General features: G+C 41.5%; 1 long non-coding RNA gene across 2 annotated transcripts; it reads left to right on the forward strand.

Moving 5' to 3' along the window:
* The first annotated feature begins 12,466 nt into the window (after positions 1 to 12,466).
* Positions 12,467 to 17,917, forward strand: LOC110527123 (uncharacterized). 2 transcript variants are annotated; one of them, XR_016496620.1, is made up of 6 exons: positions 12,479 to 12,974; positions 13,447 to 13,515; positions 14,895 to 15,028; positions 15,112 to 15,201; positions 17,202 to 17,337; positions 17,443 to 17,917. It is a non-coding gene; the product is annotated as an uncharacterized LOC110527123 (long non-coding RNA). The 2 variants fall into 2 exon arrangements; XR_016496621.1 differs by lacking the exon at positions 17,202 to 17,337 and having other exon boundaries at positions 12,467 to 12,974.
* The last annotated feature ends 1,711 nt before the right edge of the window (positions 17,918 to 19,628 follow it).

The raw sequence follows: 19,628 nt of genomic DNA on the forward strand, positions 1-19,628 counted from the left end.
GCTGGAAACAGATGATATTTTATGGAATATCTACATAGGCGTACAGAGGACAATTATCAGTAACCATCACCCCTGTGTTCCAATGGCACGTTGTGATAGCTAATCCAAGTTTACCATTTTAAAAGGCTAATTGATCATTAGAAAAACCTTTTGCAATTATGTCAGCACAGCTGAAAACTGTTGCTCTGATTAAAGAAGCAATACAACTGGCCTTCTTTAGACTAGTTGAGTATCTGGAGCATCAGCATTCGTGACTTCGATGACAAGCTCAAAATGGCCAGAAACAAAACACTTTCTTCTGAAACTCATCAGTTTATTCTTGTTCTGAGAAATGAAGGCTATTCAAGGGGATAAATTGCAAAGAAACTGAAGATCTCGTACAACGCTGTGTACTACTCCCATTCACAGAACAGCGCAAACTGTCTCTAACCATAATAGAAAGAGGAGTGGGAGGCCCCGGTGCACAACTGAGCAAGAGGACAAGTACATTAGAGTGTCTAGTTTGAGAAACAGATGCCTCACAAGTCCTCAACTGGCAGCTTCGTTAAATAGTAACCGTAAAACACCAGTCTCAACGTCAACAGTGAAGAGGCGACTCTGGGATGCTGGCCTTCTTAGCAGAGTTCCTCTGTCCTTTTTTCCATCTTAATCTTTTCTTTGTATTGGCTAGTCTGAGATATGGTTTTTTCTTTGCAACTCTGCCTATAACACTGTAAACAGGAAGAGGGGATATTAACTGCCCAAAAATTATTAAAAGGAAGACGTGACATTTCTTCCACCAGCAGCAGTCACTTTGCTAGCAAGCTGAAGTTACCTAGTCACATAAATGTACGTTCAGTCTGTTAATTATTTCAGACCGATTGGACTTATCTTACTATATCATCATGGCTTAACATAATTTATTTTGTTTTTGACCTCAACATTTTTTATGGATAGTTTGATTGCTAACATGCTAACTTTAGTGCTGTTAGCTTCCTAAGCCAAGGCGCTAGCTAGCTAACCTCCTATGTGGATGCCTCCATCTAGTAGTTCCCAAGAACAGCAGACCGATAAGTCAACTTTGCTTTCAAATTTTGTAATAATTTTTAAAGTTGTTTTACATGTACTCATACTACCTAGATGTTTGGTTAAAAAGCCTGTTTATGTCATTGGTTGTTTCTTTGTAGCTAGCTATCTAAGCTATCACTAGCTATCTAGGTGGTTAATTTTATTTAATTTATTTTATTTCACATTTATTTAACCAGGTAGGCTAGTTGAGAACTGCAACTGCAACCTGGCCAAGATAAAGCAACAGTTCGACACATACAACAACACAGAGTTACACATGGAAAAACAAACATACAATCAATAATACAGTAGAAAAATCTATATACAGCATGTGCAAATGAGGTAGGATAAGAGAGGTAAGGCAATAAATAGGCCGTGGTGGCAAAGTAATTACAATATAGCAATTAAACACTGGAATAGTAGGATGTGCAGAAGATGCATGTGCAAGTTGAGATACTGGGGTGCAAATACAGTAAGGGGATGAGGTAGATTGGATGGGCTATTTACGGATGAGCTATGTACAGGTGCAGTGATCTGTGAGCTGCTCTGACAGCTGGTGCTTGAAGCTAGTGAGGGAGGTAAGAGTCTCCAGCTTCAGAGATTTTTGCAGTTTGTTCCAGTGGTGTACAGTAGGCTACAGTGCCATTACAGCATTAGTGAATGACAACAATACAGCCTTGTCACTACTAGTCGGCAAGTTGGTTGGTACAGTACAACATTACTAAATGTAGAGTATGCTACAATACAGTAGAGTAGGCTACAATACAGCAAAAGGCATACTGTTCTGTTATTCGTTGGGTCTGGAAATTGTTGAATTAGCCAACATTATAGAGAGACAACACAATCATGCAGCTGTGGTGGTGTCGCATTGTCTTTATCCATACCATAGCTGATGTTATGGATTTGCCTTTTACTTGAGTGCTCTGCCCTGTTTGACAGGTCTCCCTTGATTTTTTTACTTTTATGGTTTGGTTTTGTGGCAGATTTTCAAAAGAAAATAAACATATACAGTACCAGTCAAACGTTTGGACATACCATCTCATTCAAGCATTTTTCTTTATTAAAAAAAAACTATTTTCTACATTGTAGAATAATAGTGAAGACATCAAAACTATGAAAAAACACATATGGAATCATATAGTAACCAAAAAATGGCTTTTTGAGATTCTTCGAAGTAGCCACCCTTTGCCTTGATGACAGCTGTGCATACTCTTTGCATTCTCTCAACCAGCTTCATGAGGAATGCTTTTCCAACAGTCTTGAAGGAGTTCCCACATATGCTGAGCACTTGTTGGCTGCTTTTCCTTCACTCTGCGGTTCAACTCATCCCTAACATGTCACGTTCTGACCTTTATTTCCTTTGTTTTGTCTTTATTTAGTATGGTCAGGGCATGAGTTGGGGTGGGCAGTCTGTTTGTTTTTCTATGTTTCTATGTTTGTTTCGGCCTCGTATGGTTCTCAATCAGAGGCAGGTGTCGTTAGTTGTCTCTGATTGAGAATCATACTTAGGTAGCCTGGGTTTCACTGTTGGTTTGCGGGTGTTTGTTTCCATGTCAGTGTTTGTTCGCCACATGGTACTGTTTCGGTTTCGTTTCTTCACGTTTCTTTTGTTATTTTTGTATTCAGTGTTAGTGCTTTCTTTGATTAAAGTTATGGACACTTACCACGCTGCATCTTGGTCTGATCCTTACTCCTCTTCTGGCGAAGAGGAGATCTGCTGTTACATAACCATCTCAATTGGGTTGAGGTTGGGTGATTGTGGAGGCCAAGTCAACTTATGCTACACTCCATCACTCTCCTTCTTGGTCATATAGCCCTTACACAGCCTGGAGGTGTGTTGGGTCATTGTCCTGTTGAAAAACAAATTATAGTCCCTCTGATCGCAAACCAGGTGGGATGGCGTATCGCTGCAGAATGCTGTGGTAGCCATGCTGGTTAAGTGTGCCTTGAATTCTATGCAAAGCACCCCCACACCATCACACCTCCTCCTTCATGCTTCAAGGTGGGAACCACACATGTGGAGATCATCCATTTACCCACTCTGCGTCTCACAATGACATGGCGGTTGGAACCAAAAATCTAAAATTTGTACTCATCAGACCACAGGACAGATTTCCACCAGTCAAATGTCCATTGCTCATGTTTCTTGGCCCAAGCAAGTCTCTTCTTATTATTGGTGTCCTTTAGTAGTGGTTTCTTTGCAGCAATTCAACCATGAAGGCCTGATTCACGCAGTCTCCTCTGAACAGTTGTTGTTGAGATGTGTCTGTTGCTTGAACTCTGTGAAGCATTTATTTGGGCTTTAATCTGAGGTGCAGTTAACTCTAATGAACTTATCCTCTGTAGCAGAGGTAACTCTGGGTCTTCCTGTGGCGGTCCTCATGAGCGACAGTTTCATCAAAGCGCTTGATGGTTTTTGCTAGTGCGCTTGAAGAAACTTTTAAAGTTCTTGAAATGTTCCGTATTGATGGACTGTCATTTCTCTTTCATTTCTCTGTCATTGTCATTGTCATTTCTCTGTCATTTCTATTTCTCTTTTTTTTTTCTCTTTCGCTTATTTGAGCTGTTCTTGACATAATATGGACTTGGTCAATTACCAAATAGGGCTATCTTCTGTATACCACCCCTACCTTGTCACAACACAACTGATTGGTTCAATTGTATTAAGAAGGAAAGAAATTCCACAAATTAACTTTCAGCAAGGCACACCTGTTAATAGAAATGCATTCCAGGTGACTACCTCATGAAGCTGGTTGAGAGAATACCAAGAGTGTGCAAAGCTGTCATCAAGGCAAAGGGTGGCTAGAATCTCAAATATAAAACATATTTTGATTTAAGTAACACTTTTTTGGTTGCAACTTGATTCCAAATGTGTTATTTCTGTCAGGAATCAAGGTAAGATACAGATGCAGACACGTCAAATTGACAATGGTTTAATATTCCAACAGGGGCAGGCAATAGGTAGGTAGGGGTCAGTAAACCAGAGGTGGGGCAAAGGTACCGGACGGCAGGCAGGCTCAGGGTCAGGGTAGGCAGAGGTCAACAATCCAGAGGTGGGGCAAAAGTACAGGTTGGCAGGCAGGCTCGGTGGCAGTCAGAGTGGTCAGGAAGGCGGGCTCAGAGTCAAGACAGGCAAGGGTCAAAACCATGAGGGCGAGAAAAGTGAGACTGGGAAAAGCAGGCGCTGAGAACAAAAACGCTGGTAGGCTTGAAGAAACAAAATGAACTGGCAACAGACAAGAGAACACAGGTATAAATATACAGGGGATAATGATGAAGATGGGCGACACCTGGAAGGAGGTGGAGACAATCACAAAGACAGGTGAAACAAGGGTGTGAGAACTTCCTCTTGGTGCTCTGACAGAAGCCTCATCACCAACCTGACAGGGCTCTGTGGGAAAGAAATCACAATAATTATACCTTGACACATAATGAGTATAGCCCCACGGGCCGCTATACATAACAGCAGGGCTATATGAGCTGTCACTGCTCCCAGACGGCTAGCACTCAGCGCTAACCAAAGACACGTGAATTATAGCTCATGACACATAGTTCTGTCATTAATCATGAAGGGACAGAGATCTAACGATTTTTGGCGTATAGTTGCAAGAGGCCTTCCAAAAACATTGAAACACCTGGATTATGTCCCACGGAGTTGCAGAACATCTTCTCTCGACAATTAGGGGAACTGACAGACATTGTATGGTGAAGGGTTTTGTTTCATTTGACTGTAAAAGATGTGATAATGGTTCTGTTTTCTAGAGTGGATGCATTTCCCACATCCATTTTATACAGCTAGTTCACTGCGCTTAGAAAAAAATACTATGCATGGTGAAAATAGCTGTTTTGAATCCAGTGTGGGCTCAGATCAAATTGGGAAATTAATATTTTAACCACCATCCATCTTTGAATAAAGGAGTGATCGTGACAACTAAACAGCCACAACTAAAGGTTTTCCAGTAACTTTATCTACAACTAAATCCTTATAGGATTTCCTCTTTGTGCAAAGCTTCACTACATTGCTACTCACATTGACCGTTCTGTCATACAGCATACAGACTTCCCCATGACCAGGGCTCGAAGTTCAAATGTTCCTAAAAAAAAGTTAGGAGCACCACATAAACGTTAGGAGCACCACATAAACGTTAGGAGCACCACATACACGTTAGGAGCACCACATAAACGTTAGGAGCACCACATAAATGTTAGGAGCACCACATAAACGTTAGGAGCACCACATAAACGTTAGGAGCACCACATAAACGTTAGGAGCACCACATAAACGTTAGGAGCACCGGGAAATATGTTTTACTTGATTGAGATACAGCCTTTATTGGGCCTGCTTGTTGTGCCCTAGAAACTAATATGGAACCCTGTAAAGACATTTGTTTACTATAAAAGCTAAAATGTTGATACAGACACCTGTCATTGAAATTACAAAGTCATTTGTGGAATATTAGGTTTCCAATAGACAGGTTGGTTGTTTAGCAACAAAACCGGCGTCTGTGCAGCTATGGGGCAAAACAGACAGGGTGGACTTAGATAGTTGACTAAATGTAAATTATAGTTTGTTTCCGGTGTTTATTGAAAACGTAAATACATTTGCACAATGAGCACATTTTGTCTCTCAAATAGAATGGTTATAGTTGTTGGTAAGCTAGCTAGCAAAATTTCGCCATATTAGCATAGACGTGACATTAGTCAAAACACTTCAAAACAAGACATGGCATCAAAAACAGGATAAAACTATACTGAACAAAAATATAAACGCAACATGCAAGGTGTTGGTCCCATGTTTCATGAGCTGAAATAAAATATTGAAACGTTGTCAATAAAGCAGTGAATTGGGAGCTTTAAACAGTGTGCGGGCCTTCTTGTCTAGACTAGTATTCTTTATTAGCCCAGCACCTATGTTTTTAAGGATGTGCGTATGACCACAAACTTTTCCATACGCACAAATGCTTATTTCTCTCAAATGTTGTGCAGAAATTTGTTTACATCCCTTTTAGTGAGCATTTCTCCTTTGCTGAGATAATCCACCACCTGACAGGTGTGGCATTTGAAGAAGCTGATTAAACAGCATGAACATTACACAGGTGCACCTTGTGCTGGGGACAATGAACCGCAGACCACGTGTAACCATGCCAGCACCTCCACATCCGGCTTCTTCACCTGTGGGATTGTCGGAAACCAGCCACCCGGACAGCTGATGAAATTGAGGAGTGTTTCTGTCTGTAATAAAGCCCTTTGTGGGGAAAAACTCATTCTGATTGGCTCCCCAGTGGTTGGGCCTATGTCCTCCCAGGCCCACCCATGGCTGCGCCCCTGCCCAGTCATGTGAAATCCATAGATTAGGGCCTAATGAATTTATTTCAATTCACTGATTTCCTTATATGAACTGTAACTCTGTAAAATTGTTGAAATTGTTGCATGCTGAGTTCCTATTTTTGTTCAGTATGGTTGAAATGATCCATCTACAATTGCAACATGGCAGCTTCTTGACATTGTTGCTAGCTATCTAGAATCAAAACAACACATTGAAGAGTGCGCATAGTTTTCGTGACGTTGTCAGCTAACCCGTCCATTGAGATGCATTACATTGAACTGTCTCTTTAAGAACGATGATGTGCAAATCTGTCATTCATTCATCGCTATGATCCTTGATCTCCTGAAGAAGCTATCCCTTTTGTACCTTGTCAGCTCAGAGATTTGAACTTGCAACCTTCCGGTTACTAGTCCAACACTCTAACCACTAGGCTACCCTGCTGCCCCAAAGTTACCAGGTTGGTAGAGACATGCTACAGAACTTTGGCGACTAGTAAGTATTTTTGGGCTGGATGTGTCAATGTGTAGTTGATAGATGCATAATCTATGAGCAGAATTACTGTTTTACCTCAATTCGCCCCGAAATCCCTAGTTTGACAGTGACTGTTTCTCTGGATGTTGTGCTGCGCCATTTTACCTACATTTTCCCCCACGTGGCCAGCCCCCCTAGCAATTTGAGTTTGAGCTAATGAGCTTCAGCCCCTTGCCATTTGAGTGACAGCTAGCAAGATTCACACTCAGCAGAGCGAGAGAGAAAGCAATGATGTGGGGCACATATCTGCACATATGTGACAATTTTCAGGGACCACTTTTGGCTCATGAGCCCTCCTTTCAGAACTACTGTCTAAAAAGCATATAAAAGTACTGGAGAAGCTCTTTAACCTGACTGATCCTATAGATGTACAGCACATCAGAAATCTGTTTGCTAGCTCAGTGGTTCTCAAACTTTTTGACCTGTGACCCCCAAAAAGCAGTTGTTCAAAGCTTGTATTTAGGCGTGCACAGGGCGAACACCCGTGCACAATTGCTACACAAATGTAGCCTTTTTCTCACCCATCTACACACAATACACTATAATGACAAAGTGAAAATGTGTTTTTACAGATTTTTGCAGATGTATTGAAAATTAAATTCATAAATATCTAATTTACATAAGTATTAACACCCCTTTGTTATGACACTCCAAATTGAGCTCAGGTGCATCCAATTTCCTTTTGATCATCCTTGAGATGTCACTCCAATTTGACATGATTTAAAAAGAAACATGCCTGTCTATTTAAGGTCCCACAGTTGACAGAACGTGTCAGAGCAGAAACTATACCATGAAGTACAAGGGACTGTCCATAGATCTCCAAGATAGAATTGGGATGAGGCATATATCTGGGGAAGGGTATAAAACAGTTTCTAGAGTATTGAAAGTTTCCAAGAGCGCAGTGGTCTCAAAATATGGAACTACCCAGACCAGAGCTGGCTGTCTGACCAAACTGAGCAACTGGGCAAGAAGGACCTTGGTCAGGGAGGTAACCAAGAGCCCAATGACCACTCTGACAGAATTACATCGTTCCTTGGCTGAGATGTGAGAACCTGCCAGAAGGACAACAGTCTCTACAACATTTCACCAATCTGGGCTTTATAGGAGAGTGGCAAGACAGAAGCCATTTCTGAGAAGAAGAAAAAAGCACATGACAGCATGCCTGGAGTTTGCAAAAAGGCATGTGGAAGACTCTGATATTATAAGGCAAAAGATTCTATGGTCTGATGAGACAAATATTTTACTATTTGGCCTGAATGCAAAGCGTTATGTCTGGAGAAAATCCGGCACAGCTCACCATCCGTCTAACACCATCCCTAATGTGAAGAATTGTGGTGGCAGCATCATGCTATGGGGAGTGGCAGTGACTGGGAGACTGGTAAGAATAGAGGGAACAATGAATGGAGACATGGAGCCAAATACAGGAAAATCCTTGATGAGAACCTGCTTCAGAGTGCAAACGACCTTAGACTGGGGCAAAGATTTACGCTCCAACAGGACAATGAACCCAAGCATACATCCAAAGCAGTGATTTAATGGCTTTAGAACAAGAATGTGAAAGTCCTTGAGGGGCCCAGCCAAAGCCCAAACTTGAGTCCCATTGAACATCTGTGGAAAAACTTGAAGATTGTTGTTCACCGCCGCTACCATCTAACGTAACAGAGCTTGAGAAAATCTCCAAGGAAGAATAGGAGAAAATCCCTGAATCCAGATGTGCAAAGCTGATACAGACATACGACTCAAAGCTGTAACCGCCGTCAAAGGTAGTTCTACAAAGTATTGAATACTCATGTAAATTTGATATTTCTGTTTTTCATTTTCAATACGTTTGCAAGAATTTCTAGAAACGCTGTCATTATGGGGTATTGTGTGTAGTGAGAGAGTGAGAGAAAAAAATATTTTTCATCCATTCTGAATTTAAGCTATAACCCAAAATGTGGAGTAAGTCAAGGGGTATGAATACTTCCTGAAGGTACTGTATGTAGATAACTTTGTTAGAAAGAATACTGTATTTCTGAATGTAAACAAATGTCTCAATTTACCCCACTCTCCCCTACAGCGAAGCCTAATTATTCTGGCAGATTATTTTACTAGGCGCACTGGTGCTCCCAAATTCCAAATCGCACAGCAAAATAATTATTAGCATATGTGATAAAAATGGTCGCACTTTAGAGCCCTGCCCATGAATATGTTACCTCACTATAGTATTCTCTGTGTTGTTGGGGTGAAAGATGAGTCAGAGCGGAGAAAGGGATTTATTTTCCAATGAATGACAGTTCGGTCACCCCAGGGCAGATGAAGGAGGAGATAAAGGAACAGGCCCCCACCACCACGCTCAAAAACCCTTCACCTGCTGTTCATTCCCGAGTCTCACCACTATCTCACCCTTTCACAGGTATTTTTTCACCGAAAAAAAGATAAAGCTTCTGTTTGACCCCCTAGATGCACCACACCTCTCCAAAGCATCATGCCTGATCCAGAGGTAAATGTCTGTTTTCCAATTGTGCTTTCTGTTTGTTGTAAATGTGTCTTTGTATAAAACGTTATATGCTGCTATTTTAGCCAGGTCGCTCTTAAAACAAAGATTTTTAATCTCAATGAGATTAACTTCGTAAAATAAAATTCTATACCTACATCTTGCCTCATTTAGTCGTCAGACGGAGGAAGGAGCTTTTGAGAGGAATTCAGCGTTGATATATGGAGACCTTGTGAAATCAATGTGACAGAACACCATCCAACAAGTACTGTTCCAACATGATAAAACTGGAAAGGGAAAACTATGCGTGCCATTTCACTGGAACACATACCTGTGTCACAAAAGATGTGCACACAAGCAACTACATGAACAACACAAACACACATTCAGTGTTTCACTACAGTCCTGTTCATCATTTAGCCAACACCAATCCACACAAAATATGTCAGAGAAGAAACTCAGGATTCATTTACCCAAGGGCACATTTGAGTTGAACGTGGATTGATGAGAGAAAAAAAGAACAATGGGAGAGAAAAAAAAAAAAACATTCCTGGAAATGTTTGGATAGACAAACAAGTGTGGTATGGTTATGATGGTGTGTTTGGCATGTCTCCATCAAAACCTGTCTATGCTGAACCGACAAGCTTTCATACAATACACTGTCTCCACAAATGGAGATATGGTGATGTGTGTGTGATTTAGGAGAAGGCCTATATGGGCAGAGAGCAGAAGATCGGCCTACGACTCCCAGAGTACAGTGCAAGAACATGTGTCTTAATGGGGTTACCCTGCATTCATAATCAAGTGGGAAGGTAGTATTTACTACATATGACTGGGAAAAATCCACTTCAACACCCTCCAACTGGTAATTAGCCTACTAGTAGGAAACTTGTCTATCATCCCTGAGCTCCAACTTCTCCCACATGCTGACCTCTAACGTCACCTACTAAGGAAATGACCTCGATAACCAGGTATTAAATTGGGCCGGGTCCCGCTGGGTCCGTGACCTGGCACCTATGATCCAAATGAGAGCCAGATGGAGCTGAGACCCATTTCCTTTGGTAATACAAAATTTGAATTTTCTCATGAAGAATTGTTGTTCATTTTCCTCACCCAACAACAAAAGTAAGCAACAGCAAAATTAGACAACCCCATAGAAGAATCGTTTAACTATTCAATTGGTCAGCTTTTCGCATTCTACTGTATGCAAGAAAATGATATTCATTTCGAGTGCCGCACAGGAAGAGAAACATGCATGCGTTGTAGGCTACAACATTCTTAATGCAGTCGCGGGAAACACATTTGAAAGCAGTTTTGATGGCCACTGTTAGTAAAAGAGGAGGATCACAGAGCGTTCTAGTGTACACTTATTTCTCAAATCCCCCCAAATTTGGGAACCGTTTTAGAACCTGAGTTTTTAGCAGCGGCATGGTTTATGCGCACCTAGCATGTGTCTTCTCACAAAAATGTCTGTAGAGTCCCAAATGGTTTGTGCTATATTATGACCCAGCTATGAAAAGCTGAGACTCTCACAAACACGTACATGTGATCTGTCTTGCTCTATGATGCTCAGAGTAGTTAGAAGGTAAGAGATTATTCTACATAGAAGGTCATTGGAAATCCCAGGACATAGTGCCTATAAGACTGTAATAAACTCACATAGTTGCTGTCACAAACTCCACACAGTTGTCACTGACTAGTTGGATATTCATTTCCTACCTAGCAAATCATTTCTATTCTCCTAAATTAATTGTTATCAGGTTTTTGCTTGGTGGACCTTATTTTTGTTGTTGTTGACATTTGTCAATAAAACTCATGAATGCAAGAGTTTATGTCAAATTGTTTGGTGTTGTACTTGTTGGCCTGGTTTTCCTGAAAGTAAAATACTTAAATGGGATGCTAAATATAAGCAGTGAAAAAAATGCAGATTTTTGCTGGGGTCCTCAGGCCTGATGTTAAATTGAAAAACTCCTCCATACAGCTACAGCGCTTGTGAGAGTCTTGAGGGTACTGGTGGGGGGAAGACTTTTCATTTTTGCAGTACAAGAGGGACAAGTTCATCACCTGCTGTGACCTTGTTTCCACTGATCTCATGCTAATTGCATTTAACATTCAAGTGTTCCTGGGAGGGCACTAAATGGACAAAAGGTTAAATCCCTCGACACCGAATGTTTTTTTAAATCAGCTGTGTTCTTTCTGTGTAAGAGTCAATTATATGAAACTTGGAGTCATTTAATTTGAGATGATGTCAAATCCTGAATGTGTGTATTGGGGTCGGGAAGAGGAGGAGGGGGAGAGGGGAGTTGAGCGGAGTGGAGGGGGAGGCCAGCTGCCAAAGCTCTCTCTGCTCAGTGCTCAGTTTTCTCTACTGTAAAATCGCTCTCCTCTATCATGTGTTACTTTTCTTCATAATGGATCCATCCACTCACACACGGTTGTCTAAATTAATTAGGTGCTACCTAAATAACAGCTTATAGCCTATTCCTAAAGAGTTTTCTTATCAGCTTTTTCACATTCCCCTAACATCCATTTTTTTTACACGTTCTTCCCCGCAACATGTACATTTGACCATGTTTTCTATAGTGTAATGTATACAGTAGGATGTATTCAACATTGAATCAGTATAGGAAAACATTCTGATCAAGTTCAGGGAGCATTCTCAAACATGCGCACACAGACAAATCAGTATAGGGCAACATTCTGACATTTAAAATAAACTGTATTCATGTCAACAGAAAGGTTGCGAATGATGCATCAATCAAATGTGCCTAAATCGTTCAACGAAAGAGAGGCGTGGCCAGTCACGACCAGCCACCAAGCCTCATTGATGTATTTAACTAGCGATGTTTACACTCAACTCATAGCATGGACAACAGCGCCCCCGAGTGGAACTTGATACAGTACATTGCAGGCTGGCCAGAGAAGTATACTAAATACACCATTCTAATGTAATACTGGTAAATTACCTCAACTACAGTCACTCTCACCTTGTTCAAGTTCAAATGCAGTTAATTATCAAATACCATCCCCTTTAGTGAAGTTAAACAGCAAGTCTTATTACAGCCCAATAGATTTGTGTAGAAATTCCTTCATGCTGCCTCCTATATATAGATAATGAGAGGGAACAACTTCAGCTCAGTTGATGAGATACTGTGCGGGTCAGAAACACACTTCTTACATTTACAGCTAAAAACGAATAATATATTTGCACTTTATATTAGGCCTTAGCAAAGTCCTCCCACCAAATAGTGTCACAAAAACAGAATAACTAGAAAATTGCTAGGCCTACACATTGAGGTGTGCTACAAGATAACTGGTAACTCTGTAAACAGGAGTAGGTGCATCACTGGTCACTGAGCTGGCAAGCTAAAGTTAGCTAGTTAGTCACATAAATGTACGTTCAGCCTGATGATTATTTATCTTACGAAGTCAGCATGGCTTAACAGAGTTTATTTCGTTTTTGACCTCGACATTGTTGCTGGATAGATACTTTCATACCTAATATGCTGGCGCTGCTAGCTAGCTAATGCTAACGGCGCTAGCTAACCTCATATCTGGATGCCCCACTCTAGTTCCCGAGAGAGCAGCATACTGGTAAGTCAACTTTGCTTTCAAGCTTTGTAATCATCTGTAAAGTTGTTTTACATGCAATCATACAAGCTAGATAGATATATATGTTGTTAAAAAGCCTGATGTCATTCATTGGTTGTTTCTTTGGAGCTAGCTAAGCTATCACTAGCTAGCTAGGTGGATAATAATGTAATGCAGTTGGCTACAGCAACGTTACAGTATAATATAGCCTTGTTACAACTAGTTGGTTGATATGGGGTGTAGTGTGCTAGCGTCGTTGTTAGCCTATTTTACCAGGTCAAAAATTAAAACATAATGGTTGTGTGCACTCTAGCGGGATAGAATTGTGTGGTTTGGTGGCAGATTTTCTAAAGAAAATAGACATATACAGTATATGATCAGCAATTCTCAATCAGTTCAGATACACAGCGAACCCATGTTGAAGTTCATTCATACATGCAGACACTAATTATTGTTAATATTCCCATTCTCTTAGGCCCTCCATTCCCAAACCTGAAGCCCCCTGTCCCCAGCAGGAAAGACCAGGAAAAAGTGCTAGCTTAAGGTACAACTTCCATTTTGAGGAAATATAAGACAACTCAATGTCACATTTAGATTTACAGTTACTGACATGAATAGAAGCATATACAAGCAATCTATCAAATGTATTTTATTAAACCCCATTTTACATCAGCAGTAGTCACAACGTGCTTATACAGATACCCAGCCTAAACCCCAAAGAGCAAGCAATGCAGAGGTAGAAGCAGTGTCTAGGAAAAACTCCCCAGAAAGGCAGGAACCTAGGAAGAAACCAGGCTCTGAGGGGTTGCCAGTCCTCTTCTGGCTGTGCTGGTGGAGATTATAAAAGAGTCCAGCTATTTAGCCAGATTATTCTTCAAGATGTTTAAACGTTCATAGATGACCAGCAGTGTCAAATAATAGAGGGTTATAGAGGGTGCAATAGTTCAGCACCTCAGGAGTAAATGCCAGTTGGCTCTTCATAGCTGAGCATTTAGATGTTGAGACAGTAGGCCCGGTAGAGAGAGACAGGATCAAACAGCGGGTTTGGGACAAGTTAGTACCTCCGATGAGCCTTGAGCAGGTCAGGGTTCCATAGCTGCAGACAGAAACAGCAGAGACTGAATGAGCAGCACGACTAGGTGGACTGGAGACAGGGACAGCCAGGAGTCGTCAGGCCAGGTAGTCCTGAGGCCATGGTCCTAGAGCTCATGTCCTGCATCCTTTATTTAAATTGAGTGTAGACTAAGACCTAGAGGTTTGTAACTTCACATGATTTAGCCTACTTGTCAATCCAGATCCTTTTTACTGTACACGGTTGATAGTAATTTTTCCCAAGCTGATTGGCCTACTACAAGGATGTAGTCAGGTCGATACTTCTAAGTCATAATAACACAGAACATATACACACACACATCAGATTGCATGGGCTGCATCTGCTGCGTGGGTTGCCAGACACACACACACACACAAACTTAATTTGTTGTATTGTATTTATTATGGATCCCCATTAGCTGCTGCCAAGACAGCAGTTACTCTTCTTTTGGTCCAGCAAAATTAAGGCAGTTATATCATTTTAAAAACATTACAATACATTCACAACACATTAAGTGTGTGCCCTCAGGCCACTACTCTACTACCAGATATCTACAACACAAAATCCTTGTGTACGTGTGTGTACAGTGCGTATGTTATTGTGTGTATGCATGGGTCTCTTCACAGTCCCCGCTGTTCCATAAGGTGTTTTTTTTGTTCCACCTATTTTTTAAATCTAATTTTGCTGCTTGCATGAGTTACTTGATGTGGAATAGAGTTCCATGTAGTCATGGCTCTGTGTATTACTGTGCACCTCCCATAGTCTGTTCTGTTTAGGTTAGTGTGTAGTCAAGGCTTTGTCATTAAAATTATATTGTGCCCATTTTTCAGACCTGCTCGGTGGGTGACAGGTAACCCTCTTTGCACCAAGATGGGCCAGGCCTGGAGTGGGTGACAGGTAACCCTCTTTGGCACGCTGGAACTTCCAGAGGCTTGTAGACCTGAAGCAGTGTGATGTGGTCCAGGTAATTATCAAATACACGTATATACATTCACTCACTCTGTTTTGTTGTATAATTTTAACTTTAAAAAATGGTTCCTCTTTGAGATCTGACACCCCTATTAGCTCAACCACAGTCTTCACAGCTGCAGTCGTCTGCCCCTGCATCTGCTACACCGGCCACGACAGGTGATACAGGTAATTATCACATACATGCATACACCCATGCACACTGTCCCTCGCTCTATTCAATCAGATCCAAATTAGCCGACATCCACATAGCGGTTGTTTTGGCGGTGTCTGATGTGGAACTGTGTTAGAGCTGTCAAATTCACAAGCGGCTCCTGTCATTATACCTAAAGCAGACATTGCATTAACAGAAATCTCATGCAGCCCTGTTTACAAGTTAGAACATTGCAATTTGAGATGTAATCTACATCTCGACTAGGCTGACAGAAATCCTCATTATTTAGTTTCTGATTGAATCTAGGCCTTTACAACTAAATAGATTGAATGAGTGCATGATTACAGTGGCTTGCGAAAGTATTCACCCCCTTGGCCTTTTTCCTCTTTTGTTCCCTTACAAACTGGAGTTAAAATAGATTTTGGGGGGGGGGGTTGATCATTTGATTTACACAACATGCAAAATATTTTTTATTGTGTAACAAACTAAAAATAACACAAAAATACAGAGAACTTGAGCGTGCATAGCTATTCACCCCCGCAAAGTGAACACTTTGTAGAGCCACCTTTTGTAGCAATGACAACTGCAATTCTCTTGGGGTATGTCTCTATAAGCTTGCCACATCTAACCACTAGGATTGTTGCCTATTCTTCAAGGCAAAACAGCTCCATCAAGTTGGATAGGTTCCGCTGGTGTACAGCAACCTTTAAGTCATACCACAGATTCTCAATTGGATTGAGGTCTGGGCTTTGAATAGGACATTCCAAGACATTTAAATGTTTCCCCTTAAACCACTTGAGTGTTGCTTTAGCAGTATGCTTAGGGTCATAGTCCTGCTGTAAGGTGAACCTCTGTCCCAGTCTCAAATCTCTGGAAGACTGAAACAGGTTTCCCCCAAGAATTTCCCTGTATTTAGCGCCATCCATCATTCTTTCAATTCTGACCAGTTTCTCAGTCCCTGCCGATTAAAAAAAATTAAAAAAACATCCCCACAGCATGATGCTGCCACCACCATGCTTCACTGTGGGGATGGTGTTCTCTGGGTAATGAAAGGTGTTGGGTTTGCGCCAGACAGCATTTTCATTGATGGCCAAAAATCTCAATTTTAGTCTCATCTGACCAGAGTATCTTCTTCCATATGTTTGGGGAGTCTCCCATATTTCTTTTGGTGAACACCAAACGTGTTTGCATATTTTTTTTCTTTAAGCAATGGTGTTTTTCTGTCCACTCTTCCATAAAACCCAGCTCTGTGAAGTGTACGGCTTAAAGTGGTCCTATGGACAGATACTCCAATCTCCACTGTGGAGCTTTGCAACTCCTTCGGGGTTATCTTTGGTCTCTTTGTTGCCTCTCTGATTAATGCCCTCCTTTCCTGGTCCGTCAGTTTTGGTGGGCGGCCCTCTCTTGGCAGGTTTGTGTTGGTGCCATATTCTTTACATTTTTTTTGTAATGGATGCTCAGTGGGATTTTTTTAATGGTGCTCAGTGGGATATTCAAAGTTCCAGGTATTTATTTATAACCCAACCCTGATCTGTACTTCTCCACAACTTTGTCCCTGACCTGTTTGGAGAGCTCCTTGGTCTTCATGGTGTCCCTTGCTTAGTGGTGTTGCAGACTCTGGGGCCTTTCGGAACAGGTGTTTATATATATATATACTGAGATCATGTGACACTTAAATAAAGTCCACCTGTTTGCAATCTAACTAATTATATTACTTTTGAGGGTAATTGGTTGCACCAGGTCTTATTTAGGGGCTTCATAGCAAAGGGGGTGAATACATATGCATGTGCCACTTTACCATTTAAAAAATATATATATTTTTAAACAAGTTTATTTTTTTCATTTCACTTCACCAATTTGGACTATTTTGTGTATGTCTATTACATGAAATCCAAATAAAGTCCATTCAAATTACAGGTTGTAATGCAACAAAATAGAAAAAACGCCAAGGGGGATGAATACATTTGCAAGGCACTGTATTTTCAGTGAAGAAAATTGTGCCTGTCTCTTTTAGATCTGCCACCCCCAGCAGTTCAGCTGCAGTCACAGCAGTCCTCTGCTGTGGTATTTAATTTACCGGCTGCACCAGGTCCTACTACACTGGCCGTTAAGGAAGAAACTATTTTTTTACGATACCCAGATGAATACAGGTTATTCAGAATTATATTGCATATACTCACCCACACCAACAGATGTACACACAGACATGTTGTTGAGCTGTATACTTACTGTCACTTTGTGCATCTCTCTTTCAGATCTGCCATGTACTCCACCACTGCCTGACAGCCTCACCCAGACGTGCATACACACGGGGCCTAGCAAGACTGACAAAGCAGAGATGGGTGGCTGACAAGGAAAAATAAAACAACATGCACTCAAACACATTATACACAATGTAAATAAGTTGTAATTACCTGTTCATTTAATGTTTGGTCCATTTAATTTTAGGATTGGAGAGATCTACTCCTTCATATCCATTGTCAATATCTACATAATTACTCTAAATATCTATCAAATTAAAGTGTGATTGATAATTTTGTAAAAGGCTATGGCTTAATGTTTACAGTTTGGGGGAATTCTGTGTGCTTTTTTCTGAGTTGAAAAACATGTCTCCCTCTCACACACACATTAGACCCAATGTAAATAAATTGTAATAACTTGTTTATTTTATGTATGCTACCTTTTATTTGAGGAAAATATCTGCAATAAACTACATTCAGTTAAATTAAATCAAATGTATTTATATAGCCCTTTGTACATCAGCTGATATCTCAAAGTGCTATACAGAAACCCAGCCTAAAACCCCAAACAGCAAACAATGCAGGTGTAGAAGCACGGTGGCTAGGAAAAACTCCCTAGAAAGGCCAAAACCTAGGAAGAAACCTAGAGAGGAACCAGGCTATGAGGGGTGGCCAGTCCTCTTCTGGCTGCGCCGGGTAGAGATTATAACAGAACATGGCCAAGATGTTAAAATGTTCATAAATGACCAGCATGGTCAAATAATAATAATCACAGTAGTTGTCGAGGGTGCAGCAAGTCAGTACCTCAGGAGTAAATGTCAGTTGGCTTTTCATAGCCGATCATTAAGAGTATCTCTACCACTCCTGCTGTCTCTAGAGAGTTGAAAACAGCAGGTCTGGGACAGGTAGCACGTCCGGTGAACAGGTCAGGATTCCATAGCCGCAGGCAGAACAGTTGAAACTGGAGCAGCAGCACGGCCAGGTGGACTGGGGACAGCAAGGAGTCATCATGCCAGGTAGTCCTGACACATGGTCCTAGGGCTCAGGTCCTCCGAGAGAGAGAAAGAAAGAGTGAATTAGAGAGAGCATACTTAAAATTCACACAGGACACCGGATAAGATAGAAGTACTCCAGATATAACAAACTGACCCTAGCCCCCCCGACACAAACTACTGCAGCATAAATACTGGAGGCTTAGACAGGAGGGGTCAGGAGACACTGTGGCCCCATCCGATGATACCCCCGGACAGGGCCAAACAGGAAGGATATTACCCCACCCACTTTGCCAAAGCACAGCCCCCACACCACTAGAGGGATATCTTCAACCACCAACTTACCATCCTGAGACAAGGCCGAGTACAGCCCACAAAGATCTCCGCCACGGCACAACCCAAGGGGGTGGCGCCAACCCAGACAGGAAGATCACGTCAGTGACTCAACCCACTCAAGTGACGCACCCCTCCTAGGGACGGCATGAAAGAGCACCAGTAAGCCAGTGACTCAGCTCCTGTAATAGGGTTAGAGGCAGAGAATCCCAGGGGAAAGAGGGGAACTGACCAGGCAGACAGCAAGGGCGGTTCGTTGCTCCAGAGCCTTTTCGTTCACCTTCGCACTCTTGGGCCAGACTATACTCAATCATATGACCCACTGAAGAGATGAGTCTTCAGTAAAGACTTAAAGGTTGAGACGAGTCTGCGTCTCTCACATGGGTAGGCAGACCATTCCATAAAAATGGAGCTCTACAGGAGAAAGTCCTGCCTCCAGCTGTTTGCTTTGAAATTCTAGGGACAATTAGGAGGCCTGCGTCTTGTGACCGTAGCGTACGTGTAGGTATGTATGGCAGGACCAAATCAGAAAGATAGGTAGGAGCAAGCCCATGTAATGCTTTGTAGGTTAGCAGTAAAACCTTGAAATCAACCCTTGCCTTAACAGGAAGCCAGTATATGATAAAAAAAATTGGTTCTAGTCAGGATTCTAGCAGCCGTATTTAGCACTAACTGAAGTTTATTTAGTGCTTTATCCGGGTAGCCGGAAAGTAGAACATTGCAGTAGTCTAACCTAGAAGTAACAAAATAATGGAATAATTTTTCTGCATCATTTTTGGACAGAAAGTTTCTGATTTTTGCAATGTCACGTAGATGGAAAAAAAGCTGTCCTTGAAACAGTCTTGATATGTTAGTCAAAAGAGAGATCAGGGTCCA

This window comes from Oncorhynchus mykiss, chromosome 1, assembly GCF_057628025.1.
Source record: "Oncorhynchus mykiss isolate SJ-2025 chromosome 1, ASM5762802v1, whole genome shotgun sequence".
Lineage (NCBI taxonomy): Eukaryota > Metazoa > Chordata > Actinopteri > Salmoniformes > Salmonidae > Oncorhynchus > Oncorhynchus mykiss.